The sequence below is a fragment of the Cervus canadensis genome, chromosome 2 (assembly GCF_019320065.1).
Source record: "Cervus canadensis isolate Bull #8, Minnesota chromosome 2, ASM1932006v1, whole genome shotgun sequence".
Taxonomy (NCBI): Eukaryota; Metazoa; Chordata; class Mammalia; order Artiodactyla; family Cervidae; genus Cervus; species Cervus canadensis.
In genome coordinates, this window is record NC_057387.1 from 27,098,445 (window position 1) to 27,111,420 (window position 12,976).

A 12,976-nucleotide genomic window follows, 5' to 3' on the forward strand; every position below is an offset into this window, starting at 1 on the left:
GATTCTTTAATATCCGCAAATCAATCAATGTAATACACCACATTAACAAATTGAAAGATAAAAACCATATGATTATCTCAATAGATGCAGAGAAAGCCTTTGACAAAATTCAACACTCATTTATGATTAAAACTCTCCAAAAAGCAGGAATAGAAGGAACATACCTCAACATAATAAAAGCTATATATGACAAACCCACAGCAAGCATCACCCTCAATGGTGAAAAATTGAAGGCATTTCCCCTGAAATCAGGAACAAGACAAGGGTGCCCACTCTCACCACTACTATTCAACATAGTGTTGGAAGTTCTGGCCACAGCAATCAGAGCAGAAAAAGAAGTAAAAGGAATCCAGATAGGAAAAGAAGAAGTAAAACTCTCACTGTTTGCAGATGACATGATCCTCTATATAGAAAACCCTAAAGACTCTACCAGAAAATTACTAGAGCTAATCAATGAATATAGTAAAGTTGCAGGATATAAAATTAACACACAGAAATCCCTTGCATTCCTATATACTAACAATGAAAAAAACAGAAAGAGAAATTAAGGAAACAATACCATTCACCATTGCAACAAAAAGAATAAAATACTTAGGAGTATATCTACCTAAAGAAACAAAGACCTATACATAGAAAACTATAAAACACTGATGAAAGAAATCAAAGAGGACACAAACAGATGGAGAAACATACCGTGTTCATGGATTGGAAGAATCAATATTGTCAAAATGGCTATTCTACCCAAAGCAGTCTATAGATTCAATGCAATCCCTATCAAGCTACCAACGGTATTTTTCACAGAACTAGACCAAAGAATTTCACAATTTGTATGGAAATACAAAAAACCTCGAATAGCCAAAGTAATCTTGAGAAAGAAGAATGGAACTGGAGGAATCAACCTGCCTGACTTCAGACTCTACTACAAAGCCACAGTCATCAAGACAGTATGGTACTGGCACAAAGACAGAAATATAGATCAATGGAACAGAATAGAAAGCCCAGAGATAAATCCACGAACCTATGGACACCTTATCTTCGACAAAGGAGGCAAGGATATACAATGGAAAAAAGACAACCTCTTTAACAAGTGGTGCTGGGAAAACTGGTCAACCACTTGTAAAAGAATGAAACTAGAACACTTTCTAACACCATACACAAAAATAAACTCAAAATGGATTAAAGATCTAAATGTAAGACCAGAAACTATAAAACTCCTAGAGGAGAACATAGGCAAAACACTCTCCGACATAAATCACAGCAGGATCCTCTATGACCCACCTCCCAGAATATTGGAAATAAAAGCAAAACTAAACAAATGGGACCTAATGAAACTTAAAAGCTTTTGCACAACAAAGGAAACTATAAGCAAGGTGAAAAGACAGCCCTCAGATTGGGAGAAAATAATAGCAAATGAAGAAACAGACAAAGGATTAATCTCAAAAATATACAAGCAACTCCTGCAGCTCAATTCCAGAAAAATAAGTGACCCAATCAAAAAATGGGCAAGGAACCAAACAGGCATTTCTCCAAAGAAGACATACAGATGGGCTAACAAACACATTGAAAAGATCGCTCAACTCACTCATATCAGAGAAAATGCCAATATCAACCACAATGAGTACCATTTACACGCCACGTCAGGATGGTTGGCTATAAGTACATACAAGCAATTAATATAATCAGCTGGAGGGGTGTGGAGAAAGGGAACCCTCTTACACTGTTGGTGGGAATGCAAACTAGTACAGCCACTATGGAAAACAGTGTGGAGATTCCTATTCCTTAAAAAACTGGAAATAGAACTGCCATATGACCCAGCAATACCACTTCTGGGCATACACACTGAGGAAACCAGATCTGAAAGAGACACGTGCACCCCAATGTTCATCACAGCACTGTTTATAATAGCCAGACATGGAAGCAACCTAGATGCCCATCAGCAGATGAATGGATAAGGAAGCTGTGGTACATATACACCATGGAATATTACTCAGCCATTAAAAAGAATTCATTTGAATCAGTTCTAATGAGATGGATGAAACTGGAGCCCATTATACAGAGTGAAGTAAGCCAGAAAGATAAAACATTACAGTATACTAACACATATATATGGAATTTAGAAAGATGGTAACGATAACCCTATATGCAAAACAGAAAAAGAGACACAGAAATACAGAACAGACTTTTGAACTTTTGTTGGAGAATGTGAGGATGGGATATTTCAAAGAACAGCATGTATACTATCTATGGTGAAACAGAATCACCAGCCCAGGTGGGATGCATGAGGGACAAGTGCTCAGGCCTGGTGCACTGGGAAGACCCAGAGGAATCGGGTGGAGAGGGAGGTGGGAGGGGGGATCGGGATTGGGAATACATGTAAATCCATGGCTGATTCATATCAATGTATGACAAAACCCACTGGAAAAAAAAAAATAATAATAAAAAAATAAATAAATAAAAAAATAAATAAAGGTCAATGAAACTAAAATCTGGTTTTTAAAAAAGATAAACAAAATTGACAAACCCTTAGCTAAACTAAGAAAGAAAAAGAGTGAAGATCAAATAAAATCAATATTGAAATAGGAGACATTACAACTGATAATACAGAAATACTAAGGACATAAAAACTATTATGATAAATTATACACCAACAAGGGGCTTCCTAGGTGGTGCTAATGGTAAAGAACCCGCCTGCCACTGCAGGAGACATAAGAGACACAGGTTCAACCCCTGGGTCAGGAAGGAAGGCATGGAGGAGGGCATGGCAACCCACTCCAGTATTCTTGTCTGGAAAATCCCATACTGGAGTAGGTTGCCATTATTGGTCTGTTCAGATTTTCTGTTTCTTCATCATTCAGTGTTGATAGGTTGTATACGTCTATGAATTTATCCATTTATTCTAGGTTATCTAATTTGTTGGTGTATGTGTGTGCATGCTAGGTCACTTCAGTCATGTCTGACTCTTTCAGACCCTATGAACTGTAGCCCACCAATCCCCGGGTCAGGAAGATTCCCCTGGAGTATGAAATGGCAACTCACTCCAGTATTCTTGCCTGGGAAATGCCATGGACAAAGGAGCCTGGTGGGTTACAGTCCACGGGGCTGTAGAGAGTGAGACCCAACTGAGTGACTGAGCACACACAAACACACGCCAAAGATGAGAAAATTAAAGGCAATATCCCTAATGGACATAGATGCAAAAATCTGCAATAAAATATTAGCAGACTAAATTCAAGAGCACAATAGGAGGATTATACACAAGTGGGATTTCTTCCAGGGATTCAAGGATGGATCAACACATGCAAATCAATATATGTGATATATAATATTGACAGAATGAAGAATAAAAATCATAGGATTATTGCAATAGATGCAGAAAAATCACTTGACCAAATTGAATATATTTTCATTATAAAAACTCACAACAAACTGGGTAAAAGAAGAATTTATTTATTTGGCTATACCAGCTCTTAGTTGCAGTACACGGGATCTTTAGTTGTGGAAAGCAAACCGTTAATTATGGTATGTGCAATCTAGTTCCCTGACCAAGAATCAAACCTGGGCTGCCTGCATTGGGAGCATGAAGTCATAACCACTGAACCACCAAGGAAGTCCTATCACATTTTTTTATTATTATTCAACATAGTACTGGAAGTCTTAGCCAGTGGAATTAGGCAAGAAAAGGAAATATAGGGCATCCAGATCAGAAAGGAAAAACTAAAACTATCTCTTTGCAGATACTACAATATGACATATAGAAAACCTGAAGATTCCACCAAAAAAAAAGTGTTATCATGGTATCCACAAAGCTAAAACCTAATAAATCCAGTAAAGTTGTAGGATACAAAATTAATATACAAAATCAGTTGTGCCACAAAATGGGAAAAAATATTTGCAAACAATAAAACCAACAAGGGATTAGATTCCAAAATTTACAAGCAACTCAATATCCAAAAGACAAACAATCCAATCAGAAAAGTGGGCAGAAGACAAAATAGACATTTTTCCAAAGAAGACATACAGCTGCCCAAGAGGCACATGAGAAGATGCTCAACATCACTAATTATCAGAGAAATGCAGATCAAAACAACAAGGAGATTATCACCTCCCACCTCTCAGAATGGCTATTATCAAAAAACCTACAAAAAATAAACGCTGCAGAGGATTTGGAGAGAAGAGAACCCTCCTACGCTGTCGGTGGGAATGTAAATTGATACAGCCACTGTGGAGAACAGTATGGAGGTTCCTTACAAAACTAAAAATAGAACTATCATACCATCCAGCAGTCCCACTCCTGAGTGTGTATCTGGAGAAAAACATAGTTTGAAAGGATACATGTACTCCAATGTTCATTGCAGCACTATTAACAATAGCCAAGACACGGAAGCCACCTAGATGTCCACTGACAAATGAGTGGATGAAAATGTCGTACATATATACAGTGGAATATTACTCAGCCATTAAAAAGGATGAAATAATGCCATTTACAGCAACATGAATGGATCTGGAGATTATCATACTAAGTGAAGCAAGTCAGACAGAGAAAGACAAATATTATTTGATATCCCTTATATGCAGGATCTAAAAAAAATTATACAAATGAACTTATTTACAAAACAGAAACAGACTCACAGACTTAGAGAATAAATGTATGGTTACTGAGGGAATTGTGGTGGAGAGGAATAGATTGGAAGTTTGGGGCTGACTTGTACATACTGCTACATTTAGAATGGATAACCAACAAGGACCTACTGTAAAAATAAATAAATAATTGACTAATTTAAAATGTTATATTTAAACTGTTATAAAAAGTTACTACATTCATACCAAGTATTTTTCAAAAAAAAAAAAAAGGTCAGTTTTGTTTCTATACACTAACAATAATCAGAAAAAGAAATTAAGGAAACAATTCAATTTATAATAGCATCTAAAAGAATAAAACACTTAGGAATAACTTTAACCAACAAGGTGTAAGATTTAAACACTAAAAGTTATAAAACACTGATGATATAAGTTGAAGAAGATATAAATAAATAGGAAAATATTCTATATTCATGGCTTGGAAGAATTATATTGCTAAAATGTCCATACTAGCCAAAGCCAATGCAATCCCTATAAAAATTCCAATGGCATGTTTCACAGATACAGAAAAAATGCTCCAATTTATATGGAACCACAAGAGTTTCCAAAGCACAGAACAATCTTGAGAAAGAAAAGCAAAGCTGGAGGTATCACACTATCTGATTTCAAACTATATTGCAAAGCTGTAGTAATCAAAACAGAATTATATGGGTATAAAAACAGATACATATATCCATTGAATGGAATAGTGATCCCAGAAATAGAGCCATGCACATATGGTTAATTAATTTTCAACAGGAAGTCAAGAATATACAGCAGAAAAGGACAGTCTTTTCAAAAAATGATATTGAGAAAACTGGACAGCTGCATGGAAAAGAATAAAACTGGATCCTTATCTTATACCACACACAATAACCAACTTAAAATGGGTTAAATACTTGAAAGTAAAACCTGAACCTGTAAAGAAGAAAACATAGGAGATAATCTCTTTGACATTGGTCTTGGCAATGATTTTTTTTTTTGGATTTGACAACAAAAACAAAAATAAACAAGTGGATCAACATGAAACTAAAAGGCACAGCAAAGGAAGCCATCAACAAAATGAAAAGGCACCTATGGACTGGGATAGAATATTTGCAAACCACATATTCAGTAAGGGGTTAATATTCCAAAATATACAAGGAACTCATACAACTCAATAGCATAAATAAATAAGTAACCTAAGTGAATAATGGAGAGAGGACCTGAATAAATACATTTCCAAAGAAGACACACAAATGGCTGGCAAGTATATGAAAAGATGTTCAACATCATTAGTCACCAGGGAAACGCAGATCAAAATCACAATGAGATATCACCTTATAACTGTTAGGATGGCCATTATTAAAAAGATATAACAATTATCAGTGAGGCCGTGGAGAAAAAGGAACCCTTGTACACTGTGGTAGAAATGTAATCTGGTACAACCACTATGGGAACAGTATGCAAGTTCCTCAAGAAATTAAAAATAGAACTACCATAATTCAGCAAGTCTATTTCTAGGTATACACACAAAGGAAACAAAATCACTTTTTTGCAGAGATATCTGCAAGATTACTGCAGCATTATTCACAATAGGCATTCCCTGGTGGTCCAGGGGTTAGGACCTTTCACTGCTGAAGGCCCAGTTGGGGTTCAGTCCCTGGTTGGGGAACTGAGATCCCACAGGTCACAAGGCGTGGCCAAAAATAATAATAATAGATAGTGAAGGACAGGGAAGCCTGGCATGCTGCAGTCGATGGGGTTGCAAAGACTGAGCAGACATGACTGAGAGACTGAATAACAACAAAAAGCTGTGAAAACAATATAAATTGTCCCTCAATAGATGAGTGGATAAAGAAAGTGTGATACATATATAGCTGACTCTTGAACAACAAAGGGGTTAGGGATACTGACCCTCCGACAGTCAATAATTAACATATAACTTATTATTTTCCCTCCAAATACTCAGTTACTCCAATTCTGAGATTCTGCATCTGCAGATTCAACCAACCCTGGATCTTACAGAACTGTAGTATGTACTATTGAAAAAAAAAATCTGCATATAAGTGTACTCATGCAGTTCAAAGTTGTGTTGTTTGAGGCTCAACTCTGTGTGCATGCGTGGGTAATGGAATGTTATGCAGCCTTTGAATAAAGGAAATCCTGCTATTCATGATAACATGGATAAATGAGGAAGGCATTATGTTAATGTGAACTAAGCCAGACAGAGGAAGACAAATACTGCACAATAATAGGTCTGCATGTCTACAGAGAATAGAATAGCGTTTGCCAGGGGCTGGAGAATGGGAGAAAGAAGGGGAGGCTGCTAAAATGGTACAAAATTTCAGTTAATAAGATGAATAAGGTCTGAGAATCTGATTTAGAACATAGTGACTATAACTGATATTATGGTATTGCATAATCAAAATTTGCAAAGAGAGTAAAACAAGTGTTTTCATTAAAGAAAAAAGGTCTGTATATGAGATGATGAATGTATTAATTGATGGTAGAAATTCATTAACAATGTATACGTGTATCAAATCATTGTACAATTTAAATAATTACACTTTGAGAGGTGAATTATACCTCAGTGAAGCTGAAAAATACTTGTAAACATTGTGAATTTTACGTTGCTGAGTATCTCAACTTGCCTTTTATAAAAATAGGATTGTGCTTTATCTCTGTAGGAAGTTAAATTGCAGAAGAGTATAATCTTTTCAGAACTTGTTTTTCAACTGTCTCTTAGTGTGACTCTAGAGTAGTAGGTTTTACAAATATTTTCACCTTACTAATAAGGTATGACGCTTCAGGAGTCTCTTCTTTGTACCCTGGGTGATTAATAAGGATGCTATTCTGGCTGATTGGGTCATGACTGCCTCCCAGCCCCATGTGAGGTCTAGTAATTGTTTGGCTTATAGTTTCATAGTCTTTCTTTGCCCATCCCTGTGGAACTTCACTCTACACATGTGCAGCTTAGTATCCAGCGAAGACTCAATGAGACACCCACACAGATTTTTGGATTTCCTTTTCTGTTTCAGTTCAGTTCAGTCGCTCAGTCGTGTCCGACTCTTTGTGACCCCATGGACTGTGTAGCACACCAGGCCTCCCTGTCCATCACCAACTCCCGGAGCTTACTCAAACTCATGTCTGTTGAGTCAGTGATGCCATCCAGCCATCTCATCCTCTGTCACCCCCTTCTCCTCCCACCTTCAATCTTTCCCAGCAACAGGGTCTTTTCCAACGAGTCAGTTCTTCACATCAGGTGGCGAAGTACTAGAGTTTCAGCTTCAGTATCAGTCCTTCCAATAAATATTCAGGACTGATTTCCTTTAGAATGGACTGGTTGGATTTCCTTGCAGTCCAAGGGACTCTAAAGAGCCTTCTCCAACACCACAGTTCAAAAGCATCAATTCTTTGGTGCTCAGCTTTCTTTATGGTCTAACTCTCCCATCCATGCATGACTGATGGAAAAACCATAGCTTTGACTAGATGGACCTTTGTTGGACACCATTTCTGGGCAGCTTTGTTGGACAGCTTTTCTGTTTAGCTCCCTCCATTATAAAACTCTGGCCCACAAGTTCCAGTCACCTCAGACTCCTTAAACTCAGAACTAAATATCATCATCTAGCAAGACTACTATATTTTGCTTGAGATTCTCCTTCCTATACCTTTGTTCGCAATGTGTCTTCAAGGAGAAAGCCAGTCTATCACAGACTTCATCTCATACATTTCTCTTCTTTATGTATCAAATGCTTACCTTGCCTGCAGTCTATTGTTGAAAACAGTGTTTCAGATATTTGTTCTGTTTTCTGGTCATTTATCGTGGGAAGCCAAGTCTGGTTCTTGTTAATCCATCATAGCTGGAACTTAGATAACTTCTAAGGAAACTGAAAGAAGAAAAATACAGCATGTTTTATACTTCTTACATATTTACCATTTGAGGTCTCTTCATTCTTTCCTGAAGATGTAAATTTCCATCTGGGACCTTTTCCCTTTAGTATGACTAATTTCTTTTAGAATTTCTTGCAGTCATGTTTGCTGACATTGATTTCTCTCAGTTTTTGTTTATCTGAAAAAGTCTTCATTTTGCATTCATGTTTGAAGTATACTTTTGCTGAGCATAGAATTCTGGCTTGACAGGATTTTTTTATTATTATTATTTTAGTACTTTAAAGATTTTATTCCATTACCTTTTATCTCCACTATTCCTGGCATGTTTTATCTCCACTATTCCTGACATGTTTTATCTTGCTTACTCATCATTATCCTTCTTAGATCTGTGTGTGTGTGTGTGTGTGTGTGTGTGTGTGTATGCATTTTTAATCAAATTTGGGATTACTTGTTTAATTTTTTTCTGTCTCACTCTTTCTTATTCCTCTTTCTGATCTCCAACTACACATATGTTGGATCACTTGACATTTTTCCACAGATCACTGAGGTTCTACTCAATTTTCTTTAATATTTTTTTTTTCCTGTTCTCTAGATTGGAAAGTTTATGTTAATCTAAGCTCAATGTAATGATCCTTTCTTCTGTCATTCCCAATCTTCTGTTAAGCTTATCCATTGAATTTTTTATTCCACATATGGAATTCTTTAGTTCCAGGATTTCCAATTGGTTCTTTTATATAATTTACATTTCTTTGTTGAAATTTCTCATCTTCTCACTCTTTATAATCATATATTCTTCTAAGTCATTGTATATATTTATGACTTCTTAAAATTCTTATTGATAATTTTAACATCTGAGTCATCTCACAGTTGGTTCCTATTGGCTGATTTTTCATCTTGATTATTAGTTACATTTTCCCATTTCTTGGCATATTAGTGGTTTTTTATTGTATAATTACTGTATATGATACACTTCAGAGTCTCTGAGGACATTATTTTCCTCAGAAAGGGATTAATTGTTTTTCTAGGATACAGACAACTAGGGCAACAGCTGAAATACCCATTTAGTTTCTTTAGTCTTCCAGCAGTTGATTTCTACCTGATTCCCTGGAGTTTCCCCTCCAGTTGCATAAATTAGTAATAAGCCACAAAGTGGTTAAAACTTATATGCAGAATTTGGGCTTCCCCTTCTGCAGCTTTCTCCTTTCCAGGATTTCCTCCCTACCTTTGCAACAATTTTGGCAACCTCAAACTCTGTCCTCTGGCACTTTATGGCTGTAATCCTGGCGGTTTCTGCATGAAGTCCAGCCATCCTGCACCATGCAGATAGAATGATTTGGTATAAAAATCTCATTCAGTTGCCCTCATTCATGACATGATATCCCTCCAGTTCACACTATCTTTTGGTCACTCATCAGAGCCTTTACATGGTTGATTTTAACATTTTAATTCAGAGTGTATCATTGTTCTCTGTAAGAGGGGTTAACGCAATACAAGCCACATTATCATTACTAGAAGCATGCGTGAATGCTAAGTCACTTCCAATCATGTCCAACTCTTTGTGACCCTATGGACTATAGCTCATTAGGTTGCTCTGTCCACGGGATTCTCCAAGCAAGAATACTGGAGTGGATTGCCATGCCCTCCTCCAGGGGATCTTCCCAATCCAGGGATGGAATCCAGTTCCCTTATGTCTCCTGCATTAGCAGGCAGGTTCTTTACCACTAGCACCACCTGGGAAGCCCTACTAGAAGTATATTCCTTTTTAACTTCTTTTAAACTACATTAAGAAGATTAAACAATATTTTTATATTGCACACCCAAACAACTTTCTATAAAAAATAGTATGCTTGGTAATTTTACATTTGGTTTTATTTTCTAAGACACTAGAAAATATTTTTAACTGTACAATTTAAGTTCCATTTTACCACTTAAACAGAAGTGCCTTAAAAATAACTTTGCTTTATATCTGTTTGTTCTTTGATCTTTAAATTTAGCTAGATATAAGGTCATTTTTAATTTTCATTTTATTTTTTTCCCAGTGTTATGTGTAGCCAACATGTTTTCAGTTTTCCTGAGACCATTAACCTCGAAAACAACTTAATCTTTGTTAAGATTGAGAATTACAATGCTAATATGGTGTAAATGATATAAAAGTATGCCTCTTAGGACTCTGTGGTGAAAAGGGGATTATCATAAAAATAGCTGAACAGGAATTACTTCACAATTCTCTGCACTGTTTTTTGTTTGTTTCTGTAAGGTAAAGAATGGGAAACTGTTCCCACAATCTTGTTCTGTTTCCTCAAGGATAAAACCGACCCACCCGAGCAGCTTCTGCCCCCAGGCAAAAGACTACAGGACTATCAATAGAATGAGCTCTTACAAACTCTGTCCCTTATATCTCAATAATTAACATTCCAAGTCCTTCATTTTAATCACACCATGCATGTTCAGTCACTCAGTTGTGTCCAACTCTTTGCTACCGCATGGACTGTAGCCCACCAGGCTGCTCTGTCCACGGGATTCTCCAGGCAAGCACACTGGAGTGGGTTGCCATTTCCTACTCCGGGGGATCTTCCCGAGCTAGGGATCAAACCCAAGTCTCCTGCATTGGCAGGTGGATTCTTTACCACTGCACCACCTGGGAAGCCCAGAATAGATGGTGTTGCTGTTGTTTAGGCCTTTCCATTGCTATTTAGTCACCCAGGCGGGTCTGCCTGTTTTAGGTTGCCAGGGACTACCAAAGTATAGTTATTAAGGTCCTGCTGAGCCAGGCGCTGTCCCCAGCAAGTTAAACACATGCAGTCTCTGTTGTCAAAGCAGAGAACATCATGAAGAAGGAAAACAGACAATAAGATGTAAACACTGAGTGGGGGTTCTTTTCAGTTTCTGGCCTATTAAGCCTACAGGATGCCAAACATCTGGATAGAAGATGCAACATCAGTCAGGAAGCTCACTATTCTTCCACATAATTGACTAGACTTTTATGTGAATTGTATAAACCTAGCAATTAAAATAGTTATGCCAACTTGTATTTCCATAATGATTTACAACTGCAGGGTACATATACATATATATAATCGTATGTGTGTAAAAAACTTCATTTAATTACCATATCTTTATGGAATAGGCTTAATTATCCAATTTTACAGATGAGGAAGTTGAAAGCCTTTATCAAATATGTATTGATCTCATAATCTGTGCCAGACACAAGGCCTACAAAGGAGAAATAAAACAGTTCCTGCCCTAAAGGTGCTCACAAACCAAGGGAGGAGCTTGGAACTGAACAAATTTGACTTGCTCAGAGTCACACAGCTATTTACTGTCAGATCTGGGACTCTGTCCAACTTTTCTGACACCAAGTTCAGCATTGTCTTCACAGCTGCCTCCAGTAAAGGCCAGAGGCATTGATGGAGCAGTGAGCAGAAAGGGAAGGGACAACGGTGACACTGGAGTGGGGCAACTCTCGTCACTAACACTGAGATCAGACATGAAGTACAAGTCATTAACATTACAATTACAAAGACTATAACCAGATGCTGGAAAATGCTTTTAATGTAACGTTAGGTTAAAAACAAAAAAAGCAGCACACAGATGGCATGTCTACCCATGTTCACTTGATACATATATATGGACAGGATAGGTATAGGACAAGATGATGGGTAAATTTAATTTAAACAGCTGGATTTTATTTTCATGTAGCAAGTTTATGGCCAAAATTTCCCTTTTTCTCTTTCTTTTTCTTATTACTCTACAGTTCTGTTGATGTTGCTAAAATATAAGTGATAGGTAGGAAAAAGAGATAATATGGAAATATCAAAGCTTTTGCAGCCAGACAGACCTGGATTCAAATCCCAGTTTTGCAATGAGTAGCTGTATGATCTGGGGCTCCCCTGGTAGCTCAGCAGGTAAATAATCTGACCGCAATGTTGGAGACCCCAGTTCCTGGGTCGGAAAAATCCCCTGGAGAAGAGATAGGCTACCTACTTCAGAGAATAGCAAGGAGAGATAAGAAAGTGATCAACTGATCACTTCCTCAGTGATCAATGCAAAGAAATAGAGGAAAACAATAGAATGGGAAAGACTAGAGATCTCTTCAAGAAAATTAGGGATACCAAGGGAATATTTTATGCAAAGAGGGCACTTTAATAAAGGAAAGAAATGGTATGGACCTAACAGAAGCAGGAGATATTAAGAAGTGGTGGCAAGAATACCCAGAAGAACTATACAAAAAAAAAAGATCTTCATGACCCAGATAACCTGGAGTGTGAAGTCAAGTGGGCCTTAGGAAGCATCACTGCAAACAAAGCTAGTGGAGGTGATGGAATTCCTGCTGAAAGTGAAAGTGAAAGTTCCTCAGTTGTGTCCAACTCTTTGTGACCCCATGGACTATACAGTCCGTGGAATTCCGCAGGCTGGAATACTGGAATGGGTAGCTGTTCCCTTCTTCATGGGGTCTTCCCAACTCAAGGATCAAATCCAGATCTCC

The 12,976-nt window shown here is 37.3% G+C and overlaps 1 long non-coding RNA gene across 1 annotated transcript in view; it reads right to left on the reverse strand.

Annotated features, from left to right (window-relative positions):
• Window positions 1–1,512: 1,512 nt before the first annotated feature.
• Window positions 1,513–12,976, reverse strand: part of LOC122427444 — an 18,542-nt gene continuing 7,078 nt past the window's right edge. Inside the window, exons 2-3 of the long non-coding RNA XR_006265417.1 lie at window positions 11,961–11,965; window positions 1,513–1,548 (exon numbers count right to left, since the gene is read on the reverse strand). This is a non-coding gene — a long non-coding RNA (uncharacterized LOC122427444). The remainder of the gene's footprint in view (window positions 1,549–11,960; window positions 11,966–12,976) is intronic.